The sequence below is a fragment of the Danio rerio genome, chromosome 11 (genome assembly GCF_049306965.1).
Source record: "Danio rerio strain Tuebingen ecotype United States chromosome 11, GRCz12tu, whole genome shotgun sequence".
NCBI classification, from domain to species: Eukaryota; Metazoa; Chordata; class Actinopteri; order Cypriniformes; family Danionidae; genus Danio; species Danio rerio.
In genome coordinates this window covers 32,398,751-32,413,220 of record NC_133186.1, presented here as the reverse complement: position 1 = coordinate 32,413,220, position 14,470 = coordinate 32,398,751, and the positions used below count along the sequence as shown (strand labels likewise).

The 14,470-nt window shown below is 34.6% G+C and overlaps 1 protein-coding gene across 18 annotated transcripts in view; it reads right to left on the bottom strand.

Moving 5' to 3' along the window:
• Positions 1–14,470, bottom strand: part of cdkl5 (cyclin dependent kinase like 5) — a 141,268-nt gene that overhangs the window by 54,883 nt on the left and 71,915 nt on the right.

The following is a 14,470-nucleotide window of genomic DNA, read 5'->3' as shown; positions in this document are numbered from 1 at the left end:
CCTAGTTAACCTTATTAACCTAGTTAAGCCTTTAAATGTCACTTTAAACTGTACAGAAGTGTCTTAAAAAATATCAAGTCAAATATTATTTACTGTCATTATGACAAAGGTAAAATAATTCAGTTATTATAAATAGGTTTCTAAAACTATTATGCTTAGAAATGTGCTGAAACAATATTCCCTCCATTAAACAGAAATTTGGGGAAAAAAATAAACAGGGGCGCTAATAAGTCAGGGGGGCTAATATTTCTGACTTCAACTGTATACCTGTGGTGCCTGACAATAAACTGAGGTCTTATTAAGTGAAATATTGATCTGAGGAAGAAACTGAACTTTATTATTTAGTAAGCCTCATTATTAAATTCACAAGAATCTGTAGTGCAAGTTTCTTGTCAACAAAACGAACACCTCTAAATCAAAATGAAACATGCATCCGTTTTATTGTTCATCAAAATAGTACTTGTGCTTAGCCTGAGAGCAGCAACCTCTATAAAATCATAAGCTCACTTACAAGTTTGGGTCTGTGCAAAAAACATTATTGTGTCTTAGAAAGCTGCGATGTGCATTATGTGAACTAACCAATCAGCTTCACCCAATATTCTGTAATAACAGTAGACTAAATACCTCAGACACACTTAAAGCACCCAAACAGAGCAGTAGGGCTGGGTGGTTAATCGAAAAGTAATCAAAATCGACATTTACAACCTATAATCAATCTAGTCTTTCCAGGTCAATTTTTCAATTACTTTCCCTGCTGTGTGTGGAGTCACATGACCCCAATTTATCAAGGCTAATTCATACTTATTATGTTATGATTTATACTTACTATATTGTAAAATAATCATTCATTAACCATAATCGAGTTAAATTGTTAAATTAATCAAGATTTAGATTTTAGGCTAAATCACACAGCCCTACACTGCAGCACTTTTTTCATTGCTCTGTATCAGAGCTACAGCAAGGCTTTTTCAGTGGTGGATCCTTGTAGGGCTGCATGTAGGCATGGGCCAGTGTTTGATTCTGTCGGTATGATAACCTTGGATAATAATATCAGTTTCACCATATCACGGTATTGTGATTACTGCTCCAAAAGTAAGTTCCTTTTAAATGTCTTGGTAAAAAACACCATTTAAAATATTTTGGATCAATAGCTTTTGATGTAGAGGTTCAGTTTCTGCTGGAGATACGGTTGCCCTAAAAACTAAATCAAATAGTTGTGCAAAACATGTTAAAACCAACCAACCAAACAAACAAACAAACAAAAAAACACTTACATATACCTTAGGAAGGGTAAAACAGAACACTTTGGCAGTTTTAAAACCTTCTTCACCCCATGGTAAACTTTGAAACCGGTTATTGTCCCATAGGGTTGGGCGAATGCGACCCATTTGGCATCGTACAATGTCTAATATAAAACATTGCGATGGACTATGGCATCGTCGTCATTGGCAGCAGTGAGTTAATTATGAATAATTAATAAATTCATAACAAATTAATTATTTGTAGCCTACCGTTTTAACTACCTAACCAGCATGGTCTTTGTTTTACCCATAACCAAATCATAACACATAATTACCACCTGTCAACCACTTTTTCCATGGGACTTGTGAATAGGCAGTGATCTGTGTTGTTATAATGGTGTCGACAAACTTAGTTGGTAAAAAAGGTGCACAACCAACAGGAACCAGCCAACAGTATCTGGGGTTTTCGCTAAAATTACTAAGTACAAGCGTGAAAGCGAAAGATTGAAGCAGTCTCTGACCTGCTGACCGCCTGGACATGCTGTCTCGAGCGCATGAAAAGGTGTGTGTGTTTGTGTCTGTGCCTGTGTGTGTGTGTGGTAACGTGATGTGCGTTTAAGTGGTAGTGTGGAAGGAGGGCTGCTCAAAAATGCTAGGTGAAACGCCAGAGTGGATCGTTTTCATTCTAAAATGTCATTTAAAACTAAGACCTATTAGTGTAAACAGGGCCTGAGTGTGTATTTTTCGCGAGCGGATTTGCAACGGGGTGGGGCGGAGAATCACAATGCCGGCTCAGCATCATGGTGTCTGTCGGCCATCGGCGATGGACGATGGCATCATCTATCGGCCCAACCCTATTGTCCCATGCCTACTTCATGACTCACTGAAATGTAATTGAGATCATGATTTGGAAAAAGCTGCGATTCTCATGCACATCTTATCAGGGAAGCACAGATTTGTTTGCTTTATTTCAAACACTAGACTGAAGTGAGGTGAATTTGGAGTAAAAACATTATAAAAATGGTATTTTTACGAATTTTCAGATGTAGTATTAAAACAGTAGAACGCTGAGAAACAATGAAAACAGCTGTCAAATAGCAGAATGATTATCTTAGATTTCAGGATCTTGCCAATTAAAATTACAAGAGTGCAGGCTCCTGAGCACATTGAGCTTGAGAGAGTAAGCAGCATGCCAAGTGATTTTCACACACTTTTTAGACATGAATGAATGCATGAAACTTCCCCTTTAAAAGCACTTGCAGCCATTGATTTGAATTTTAAAAAACTAAGGACCACCATTTCAGCTAAAAAATCTTCTTTTGTGCTTTACTCTTTTAAAAAGTCACCTATGTGTTGGACGCCAAATTAACAGCAAAATTCCTGTTTTGGGTGAACTACCCCTTTAAACACCTGACCAAAAAAAAAACTGAATTTCTCCTTTTGTGTTCGGACAGAGAATAAATCACATACAGCACAAGAACTACACCAGGATGAATAATTGCTTTGGGTAAACTTTTTTAACTGCTTTCTATTCTATATATTCCATTTAACTACTCAAAAGTGACTAAATTCAAGGTGCAGAAGAATTTCTCGAGCAAAGACAGGCACAAACAGCAGTTCTTGTTGTGTTTGGTCACGCACAAAGAGCCTTTTCATGGCCCCTGCTCACTGGGATAACATCACTTGGGTAGACTTGAGAGAAACAATACAGAAGCCAGTGCCAATTGCCAGAAACAAGAGGGTTTTCAGTGAGGAGTGAAGAGCTCAGCTATTTAAAGCCTTGCTTGGATTGTTTGGATCTCAAAAATACTTTTAGGGAACTGCAACTAAACCAGACACACTGAATGTGTCTTGCTGTATAAGTAATAATTGTAAACATTAAATATGAATGAATTAAATGCTGTGTTATGTTTACTTACTCGCTCCTTTATTCATCCATACATGTTCACTCGATATGCTAATCAGATAGTAAAATCCACTATGACTATTACTGTAGATAACAACATATCAGCTCTCCAGTTGCTGTATTAAGAGTCACTCAACAGATGCACATTCAGCTTTTCCCCACAGCAGACTTAACAGCTTCAAGTTTTTCCATTTGTGCCTGTTAAAATATTGAACAATACGTGCTTTTCCATTAAGGCTCTAAGTGAATGTGTGACAGTGGGTCCTTTTGAATGCACAAATGTGCCGCTGATTCGTTTATTTCAGGAGAGATGCTTCAGGATGCACACAAAAGCCATAGAAGCTTGGTTAAATATGTGAATAGTATGTACTTGACGTAAATCAATATTAATACAACTTGTAGTAAATTTGTTTTTAAAGGGCACCTATGATGAAAATCATCATTTGTAAGCTGTTTGGACAGAACTGTGTGTAGGTATAGTGTGTCCACAGTCATATTGGAGTGATATAAAGACAATGAGTCTCTTTTTTAAATTTCTTGACGTTAATATTATTATTTATATAAATCCCTCCTACTTTTAGGCTGAGCCCAATGTGACGTAGGAGTGCAGTTTGATTGACAGCCGCATATTATCATGTGTCTGTAGTAACGTGTATAATCATATCTACAAGACAGGATGTGCACAAAGCAACTGAGATTAAAAGATCTGTTCAGCGCTCTGTGATCATCAATATTCATTAAATGTGATCAAAAATGAGTTTTACAAATTTAAAACCTTGCATGTTAGGAATGAATTACAGTGATTTTACCATCTTTATCACCACAACCGCGTGTGAGTACAATTATAAAAGAAGACGATTCAATCTTGGATTGGGGACGTTAAATCAGGTTTATTTTGTACATTAACTTTATGGATATCCAAACAGCAGTGGATATTAACGTGTATCAACAATGCAAGGTAAACACGCACGCTGTGTGTGTGTGCGTGAACTTTGTAACGAAATTGTGTGTGACTGGTTGTATATTATGTGACTTACTGTATATTTCTCACAAAAGTTATGTGAGATCTGCTTCCTTCATGTCTGTCACTGTGCTGTTTATCTGATGCAGCAGAGGCAAAGATTGAGGCACACTCTGACAGGCACGTGGGAACAGTAGGTGGGAAGAACTAGCATTAAAGGCACAGGCAACAAAAACAGCTACAATGTGTCCAGAGCAGAAAATCTCAGTATTTTGTATGGTATAAGAAATAATCTGATGAGTGTTTTAAGCAGAAACTTTACAGACACATTCTGGAGACACAAAAGATTTAACTTAAATCTTAAAAATAACTGTGCCCTTTAAGTGATTTTGAACAAAGGCAATTGTATAAATGTTGAATGTAATGATAGTAAAGCAACATGAAATTGTAAATTAATTTAATAATGAGTGCTTTTATATAGCTATGGTATAAACGAGAAGATATTATTGAGTGAATTCAAATTAATATTCATAGAAAGCTTATTTAAGTATACGGTTTAATGTCTCAAATAATGTTTGTGCATAAAAATTCCATACTACTGGTTAATATAAGACTACCCTTTTTAAATTATTAAACATGTACTGCTTACAAATGGGTAAAGGGTTTGGATGGGTTTGAAAAATAACATAAAAATGTAAAATGGCAACGTATTAACTCATTTATTTACACATTTTTAGGGGCTACAATGCCAAATGTTTGGAGTTAGTAAGATTTTTTACTCTTTTTGTAAAGTCTCTTATCTTAATTAAGCCTACATTTATTTTATCAAACAGAAGCTGACTGTAATTGTTTTACAATAAGACAAAATAAACATCTTACTGACTTTTGAGTGATAGCTATGGCCAGACAGAATCTGCTGACATTTTTTTGCAATTTCTGAAAAGCAATTTGTAATCGCAGATGTATATGGAGTGATTTTGGGAGTATCGTAACTAAAAACTTGAAATAAAATATGAAATAAAAAAAATAATACCTTTTTAACTTGTATTTGATGTTTACAATGCAAATCCAATTAGATTTACTTTATTTGGTAAACAAAGTAAGTCTTCCAAATATTATGTCTACTATAAGACAGTAAATATTACTTTACAAACTGTACTGTAAATAAATCATATGAATATTTTCATATTAGTCCATAATATTGAAATTAAATGAATTTAAAAACTGAATAACTATTCATTAACAAACATTTACACAACAGGCTCAATAAAGTAAATAAATAGACTCAATGATGGGCTAAAAATCTGCAGATTTCTGTGTGTGCAGTGTGGGCCTAGTGATAGCATACAAATAAATATTTTCAATTGCAAAGTCAAAGTAAAATAAAAAGTATATATTGACAAACACAAACAAGCAAAGAAAAACTAAATAAAGAAATCTCCAGATTCCCAGTATAGCACTTGTGGTATGCGGCGTATCTAATCAAAATAAATGACCAGAACAAACTGTATTTCAATTTATTATGTTCTACAACCAAAGTCAAGCAATGGCTCTACACAGCATGAAAAATCATTCCTAAAATGTCATCTATAGTCTTTAAAAAGGGTCCGACGCAGCCTTGCTTTCAAAACTTAATTATTCATTTTCTTTCAGCTTAGTCCTTTATCAGGGGTCGCCACAGCGCAATGAACCGCCAACTATTCCTGCATATGTTTTACGCAGCAAATGCCCATCCAGCCGCAACCCAGTACTGGAAAACACCCACACACCCACACACACACACACCACAGCCAATTTAGTTTATTCAATTCACTATAGTGCATGTCTTTGGACTGTGGGAAACCAGAGCAACCAGAAACCCATGCAAACATGGGAAGAACTGAACATGCAAACTCCACACAGAAATTCCAACTGGACCAGCCGGCACTTTAACCAGCAACTTGCTGTGAGGTGACAGTGTTAACCACTGAGCCATCGTGCCGCTCAATCATACAGTTATTCAGGTGTGTAGCAGACTACAAGTTTAGCATATGTTTCTTCTGGTGTAAAGTGCTATTCTGAATGTCTGTAAATATCCTGCCGACATATTTATATTAGTGAATAATAAAAGGTGAAAGAAAAACAAGACAGAACACGACAAAAAAAGAAACAGTCAGTCTTCATTTCAGCTGCAATTTGTAATGTATTTAATGAAGCAGGGAAAGCGCTGACTGACCAGTTACTAAAAGCATGAGCCTGGGTTTTTGTTTTGGCACGAGCTGAGGAGTTTACTTGCTGCTCAATTTATCTGCTTCATTATCATAACAATGATGCATGGGAAGTTGGAGTGGAAGAACGTAATTATTTATGGAAATATGACTGGTTTATTTCCTTTCCATGATCAATTCTATGGCATGCTGAAAACTTGATTGAAAACTTTCAATATAAAATCTTCAAATTATAAGATTCTGTGAGATCCAAATTAAATCTCAAGGGTGTGGAAAAACTGATGGTGTGGATCTAGAATAATCCCACTTAGTGCTGCATGATAAATCATAATGAAATCGAAATCACAATTTAGCTAAATCTTGTAATGCACATCTTGTCAAGAAAGCACAGCTCTATGATCAGTAGTAAATTTTTTCCAAAGGCCAGAGGGCGCTCTCATGCCACAAGAGAGAAGAGGCCCAGGAAATCAAACAGAGGATTTCACTGCTTTTATTGATTCAACATGACTAATAATAACACGACTATGAAATCATCTAGCAGTAACATTTATTTCAGACACTCGACTATTATGTTAGTAAGTTTGGAATGAAAACATGAAATGTTTTTAAATGTAATATTTTCACATCCTTTCAAATGTACAAAAAACACAGAGCCGTAGATCACTGAAAGAGACACAAACAGTTGTCCAATCACAGAATCGCATAGCTCTCATTAAATAACGTGCAATTTTTGCATAGCTTTTCAGTGACCTATGGCTCTGTGGTAGTAAATTTTGCTCCATCTGAAAGCAGTGATGGACACTTACTGCTCATTACGGAACCGGCTTTACTGACAAAATGTGCATGAAAATCACCTCCAATAAATAATATAGTCCTATTAATAATAAAAAAAGCAGATAAACAACTGAATTCGGAATTTAGGATTTACAAGTAAGTGCATGCTTACATGCTTCACATCTTACAAAAACAAGTCTTACAGTCTTTAGTAAATATTGATTACTAAATACATGTTTAATTTTTTTTTTAGATGCTGCACATGGGTTCCTGCATAAAATAAAATGTGCTAAATGCAAAACTTATTGTTTTTAAGAACTTTTCTAAAAAATAAAATGCAAAAATATGTCTAAAATAATGTGCCATTCTCATACAACCCAACAGATATATGTTCGAAAAAATTAAACATCAAACTTATTAAAATATATGAAAGAAAAGGTTAGAATACGTACAAATGTCATATTACATTTTATTAGATTTTTTAAGTATTACATTTGTTTTCTGAAAAATGGGTAAATGTAGTATTTTTAAGGACTGTGACAAAGTATAATGATTTTTAAAAAATCATAAATGATTATTATTTTGGGCAAGCATTATGATCATTAATCACAAATATTTCATTATTTGATTATTCAGATTATTCAGATTCATACATCTGTTAATATGCCTTTACTCTCATGTAAACAAACTAGGGCTGCACAATATTGGAAAAATGCTATATTTTATTTTTCTGCAATAAATATGCCATATGAACACAGTTTCCCAAGAACAGAGCTATTTAATGGTTTCCTAGGTTTCTAACAGTATTTAGGTACAGAAATTGAAAAATCACAATGCAAAAACTGCTTTTCTTAGTTTGCTAGTCCAAACTCTTAGATCAAGTGAAAAATATTGTTTTGTTTTCAACTTCAAAAACAAGCTAAATTATCTGCCAGTAAATTAATCTTGTTTTTCGCTTTAAAATGTAGATATTTGGACTAGAAACAAGACAAAAATTCTAAGTAAGAACTATTTTTTGCGTCAATCACATAAATCACATATAAATACACTAATTAAATACAATTCTGTAACCAGTAAAAAGCTATACCCGGAAATAGAATAAAGAAGAGCCACCAACTGAAGATGAATGATTCAAAATAATAGAAGTTGAGGAAATGAAAAAAATGATGTACTTCGATTATTAATAGAGATTTTGAAAAGAAATGGAATAAATGGCTGGCTTTCTCCACAAAGACAATATAATAATCTATAATTTAACATTTACATAATTTAAGAGGTTATGCATCATTGCGAGAATATGTTTGGCAACCTTTTACTGTAATATATATATATATATATATATATAATTATTATTTTTTGTTTGTCTGTTTGTTTGTTCCCACTGGTTTTATGTTCCTTAAAAATATATAATTAAAAAAAATACAAAAAATAAATCATTACAATTCTCTAGCACATGGCGATGTGACTATTGATGATGTGTACCTTTCAATATCGATGCTGATACAATATATTGCGCAGCCCTAAATCAAACATATTTAGGTTTCATATAACTGAACTTTCATGATTTGAAATTGGACCATATTCATTCAGAATGATAGAAATGAGTAAACATCTTATTTAGGCTTTGAACAAATGCTTCTGCAAAGATAAAAGCAGCTACATGAATGTGCATGGTACAGTATCATTGTTGCCTCTGAGGTGTGTGCGCTGAGGTCAGTGAAATCTAAAGTGTAATGAGCCCTAACCAAGCTTTTGCACTGTACTGTCATTCATCATCGAGCCACACTGCTGCTGTCTGGCCAGGCGTGAAGACAGATCCTGGCCAGGCAAACATGACTCAAATCCCAACAGCATCCAGGACACACAGAGAGCAACCATGAAAATAACCCTAACAGACAGAGAGATTTGATCATAAGAAATGTTCGATTTTCAATTCCGGTGATGTCATCGTGTCCAAATCTGTTCTTAAACATCTGCGCACAACTAAATCTGACGTGTAAACTCCTATTCGCACAGATAAAGTAAAAAATATTAGCCCTTGTGTGAATAATTTTCTCTTTAATGAAGATTTTTAAACATAATAATTTTAACAACGGTGGCTTAGTGGTTAGCACTGTTGCCTCGCAGTAAGAAGGTGGCAGGGGTTGTGTCTCGACTGAGCCAGTTGACGTTTCTACAGTATGTGGCGTTTGCATGTTATTCCCGTGTTGGCGTGGGTTTCCTCTGGGTGCTCTGGTTTTCCTATGGTCCAAAGACATGCACTACAGGTGAATTGAATAAACTAAAATGGCTGTAGTATATGAGTGTATGTGAAAGAGTTTGTATGAGTGTTTCCCAGTGATGAGTTGCAGCTGAAAAGGTATCCGCTGCGTAAAACATACGTTGAATTAGTTGGAGGTTCATTCCATAGTGGTGACCTCTGAAATAGAGACTAAGCCGAAGGAAAATAAATGAATGAATTCATGAACTAAATTGTGATAGCTAATTTCTTTTATCTTTGTCCTGATGACTGTACATAATATTTCACTGGTTGTTTTGTAAGATATTAGTATTCAGCTTAAAGCATTATTTAAAAGGCTTAACCACCAGGTTAATTAGGTTTACTAGGCAAGCCATTGGACAACAGTGGTTTGTTCTGTAGTCAATCAAACATATATATAATTCAATACTGACCTTAAATTGTGTTAAAAACGGCTTTTATTTCAGCCACACTAAAATAAGACTTTTTCCAGAAGACAAAAAAGGGAAATACCTTGAAACGTCCACTTGTTCAGTGTGACAAAGCAGCTTCTGGGTCAATGCACTCTATCAAAATGTGTGGGGGGGCTCAACATATTGTAATAATAAACGTCTACAAAGCGATGTAATACTTTCAAAAATCACGATCGCAATATATTAGTTCAAAATGCTGCTGCTAGGCTTTTAACAGTTACACCAGTTTTACGCTCTTTGCTCTGGTTGCCTATGCACTATCGAGTTACTATTAAAATTCTTCTCTTGGTTTTTAAGTCTCTAAATGGCATGGCACCTTCTTAACTGTTAGACATGTTAATTGAGCATCAGCCTGGTCGGTCTCTTCTGTCATTTAACCAGAGATTGTTATGCATCCATAAGTCGAGGCTGAAATGCCGAGGTGACCGTGCCTGCGCAGTAGCTGGTCTTAGGTTGTGGAATGCTCTGCCCCTCTGTATTGGATCTGCTTCATCTCTGTCTGTTTTTAAAGCTTATTTTAAAGTTGAAAAAAATGTTAAAGTTGAAAACTTTTAATACATGAAAATTGTCAGTTTTAGCTATAATTTTTTTTAATTTTCTCTGTTTTGATTTGTATTGTGCAGCACATTGGTCAACCTCTGGTTGTGCTTAATAGTGCTATATAAATAAAATTGACATTGACATATATATAATTTTCTTTCAATTCATATTTATTTCTATAAGCACTTTTACAATGTAAATTGTGTCAAAGCAGTTAGAAGATTATAGTAAATTGAAACTGTCTCAGTCCAGTTTTCAGAGTTTAAGTTCAGTTTGGTTCAGTTCAGTGTGGTTTCAATTTTACTACTGAAAGTCCAAATACTGTAGAGCAAACAGTCCCAAACCATGGCGACAGCAGCGTGGAACAAACATTGTAAATATCTGACATTGCAATATTTTGTTTTGCTGCGATATATATTTCAATAATTTAGACCGACTGGGGTGATCAAGTCTTTTTCTATGCAGTGTGTCTGCATAAACTAGAAAAAATAACAAGCAATAAATAAATAAATAAACAAACAAACAGCGTTTCTATTTTTCTGAGAAGTCAAGCTATATTCAGGTACAAAAACTGAACAATAAAATGTCAAATAAACAAACAAACATAGTCATCAATGTTTCAATAATTTAACAATTTTTTTATAATATCTTTATCTTTTAATATTTAATAAATTATCCAATCCTGTGATGTGACTATTGCAGATACACACATTGCAATATCGATGCTCAAACAATATATAGTTCAGCCCCAATATCCATACCTAACTTCAGATGGCCAGAATGTGATAATATTTTTATAAATTGTTAAATTATTGGTGTCTGTGATGCAGCAAGTCCAGAGATGGTTGTGTACGCCATGATTGTCTATAAAATTCACTTTAAAGTGGTCATAAACAAATATTTTCTCAATTCAAATAAGTGGATTATTTGCTCCATTAAACATCTTGAGAAATATAAATAAATAATAAAAATATCAAAGGAGGGCTAATAATTGTGCCTCCAACTATAAGTGATTCAGTTTGAATGCTTAGTTTTTAGTATATCCATCAAACACATCAACAGTGATGTCAGAGGCTAAATGAGCGTGCAGCATTCAGCATATACAGAGCTTAAAACACACAGAAATCACTGCATAATGGATGACACAAATAAAGACCCCGCATCTCCCAACTGCACGGCAGTCATTTCAATAAAAGCACCTCCTGCTGGTTGATAGTACGCCCATTTTTACCTTATTCTAAGCTAGTCTAGCGATATTTGACTGTCTGAAAATGCCTCCCAAACAATGAAGCAAATCTGCCAACTAGGCCACAAGCAATGCATTTGGAGAAACCCACAATTTTAAAAGAACCAGTTGCTAGGGAACCATGCCATATTACAATTGAAAATATATTTCTAAAAGAAATCTCTCAACAAATGTACCGCTTAAGGAGTTTAAATGTGTTGCGCAACTCTTCTGGGAAAGTCACAGTCACAAGGCCCATAAAGGTTAAGTCAGTTTTTCCCTTGCGGTTAAATGAGAAACTAGCCTCACCTCTACAGATCATATTAACAAAAAGTCATGTGTTTGGGCATATATGCCATTTCAAAAAAGCAAGCAAACATAAATCAAACAGGCTGTATAAAGGCACTGATATACTACAAGTGAAATCAAAGAATGAACTGAGGTGACACTATTATGCAGAAAGTCAAGTCGTTTTGGAGTTTGTTTCGGGGGTTTGAAAACTATTGGTCTACTGCGATTGCTTAATTAATAGGTGGGTGTGGCTCAGTTTAAGAAATATTTGTCATAACTGTACATTTTTGGAAATTGAGATTTATATTAGGGCTGTACAATTTATTGTTTCACCATCGATATCGCAATGTGATCATTCACAATAAACAAATTGCAGGATATTTGCAATATTGCATGTGTTTTTGATGCCTGTGATTGCAAAATGATTTTAAAACATATTAAGCTATAAGAAAAACGTTTGTGACCTTTACTATGATTTATTCATTCATTCATTACCTTTTCGGCTTAGTCCCTTTATTAATCTGGGGACGCCAACTTATCCAGCACATGTTTTACGCAGCGGATGCACTTCCAGCTGCAACACATCACTGGGAAACATCCATACACACTCATACACTACGGACAGTTTAGCCTACCCAATTCATTTTTTACGCATGTCTTTGGACTGAAGGAGAAACCAGAGCATCAGAAGGAATCCCTCGCGAACGTGGGGAGAACAAGCAAACTCCACACAGAAACGGCAACTGACCCAGACGAGGCTCAAACCAGCGACCTTCTTGCTGTGAGGCGACAGCACTACCTACAGCGCCACTGCGTCGCCTCTTAACTATGATTCATTTTCATTCATTCATTTTCTTGTCCTCTTAGTCCCTTTATTAATCTGGAGTTGCCACAGCGGAATGAACCGCCAACTTTTTTATGCAGCGGATGCCCTTCCAGCCGCAACCCATCTCTGGGAAATATGATTCATTTTATAGAATTATTTTTATTCTTATCATTCAGTTACTGTGCTTCACTCTCAGAAATAAAGGTACGGTAGCTGTTACTAGGGTGGTACCTTTTCAAATGGTACAAATTTTTACCTAAAAGTCCAAACTAATACCTCAGTGGTACATAATAGTACCTAAAAAGTACAAAAAGTGTTCTTCCTATAATGTTCAGGTACTAATATATACTTTTGAGGTCCCAATGTAGACTCTTTAAGTACAAATGTGTACATTTTGGATACCACCCCAAGTGACAGCTCACGAACCTTTATTTCTGACAGTGATGAATACTGTTTGACTTGGGAAACAGTAAAACACTTTATTTCAGTTATATCTCTTTCTTGACTGTATTTATAGATTGTTATGCATGAAAATACTCACATGTGCAAATACAGAAATGCACTGCAAATAGCACAGACCACTACGAAAATGTGTTGGCGGACCCAAAAAAGATTACAGATTGTTTATTAGATTTTATGGAGATGCAAAGAGTTAACATTAGTTCATCAATCTCTGACTAAACATGTGCATGAAAATACTCACAATGGATGCAAATACAGAATCGCATTGCAAACGAAGATCTGTCGGGGGACACCAAAAATTGTATAGGTCGTTTATTAGATTTTATGGAGATGCACTCCCACTGCAGAATCATCCCAATAGATCTTACACTGTAAATTCTTTCCAAATAGAAATATATAAGTCATCTGGTGAAATTGTATTCATATCTCAAAATATATCGCAAAATAAAAAAATATTGATGTTAGAATTTTCCATTATCGTGCAGCCCTAATTTATATGCTTTCTGAACACTTAATAAATATGTTTTTATCTATTGGTATATGGTTTGTTTGGATAGGACAATATTTGACAAGGATATACAGTAGCTATTTAAAATCTGGAATCTGAGGCTTAAAAAAAATAATTAATACTGAGAAAATCCAAATTCTATTCTTAGCAATGCAGATTACTAATGCATTTGTTTTTTAAAAAATGTCTTCACGAAACATGATCTTTATTTAATATTCTAATGATTTTTGGCACAAAATAAAAATCAATCATTTTGACTCATATAGCGTATTTTTGGCAATTCCCAAATATGCAGGCGTGCAACATAAGCTAAGAGTCTTGTGAGCCAGGGTCACATTTATCATCGTAGATATTGTGCTTCAGATTTGTGAGATGTTAATATGGTTGACAATAAAACAGTATTTTAATTATTAATTTATTGTTTGCATGGTTTTCATTTAGAAACCAAAATCTGCCTTTAAACTTGAATGAAATAGAGATTTGACATTTATAGATTAATAAGAGATGCTTAAAATCTTCTCCAGTTAATTATCTCTGTTTACTGAGGTCAGAAGAAAAAAAATGACTGGGGTAAAAATTGAAGTGTAATTCTAATTTAAAGCAAAACTGACTTGTTTTTTATGTTTAATACTGTAAAGCTGCTTGTTTTGAAGTGGTTTCCTGCATAATGTGCTATATAATGAAGTGTCTTGAATAGAGTAGTGATTGCGCAAGCAAAAAATGCTTTCTTAAAGGCACAGTTCACCCAAAAAATGAAAATTCTGTCGTCATTTACTCACATGATTTACTTGTTCCAAACCTTTTTGAGTTTCTTTCT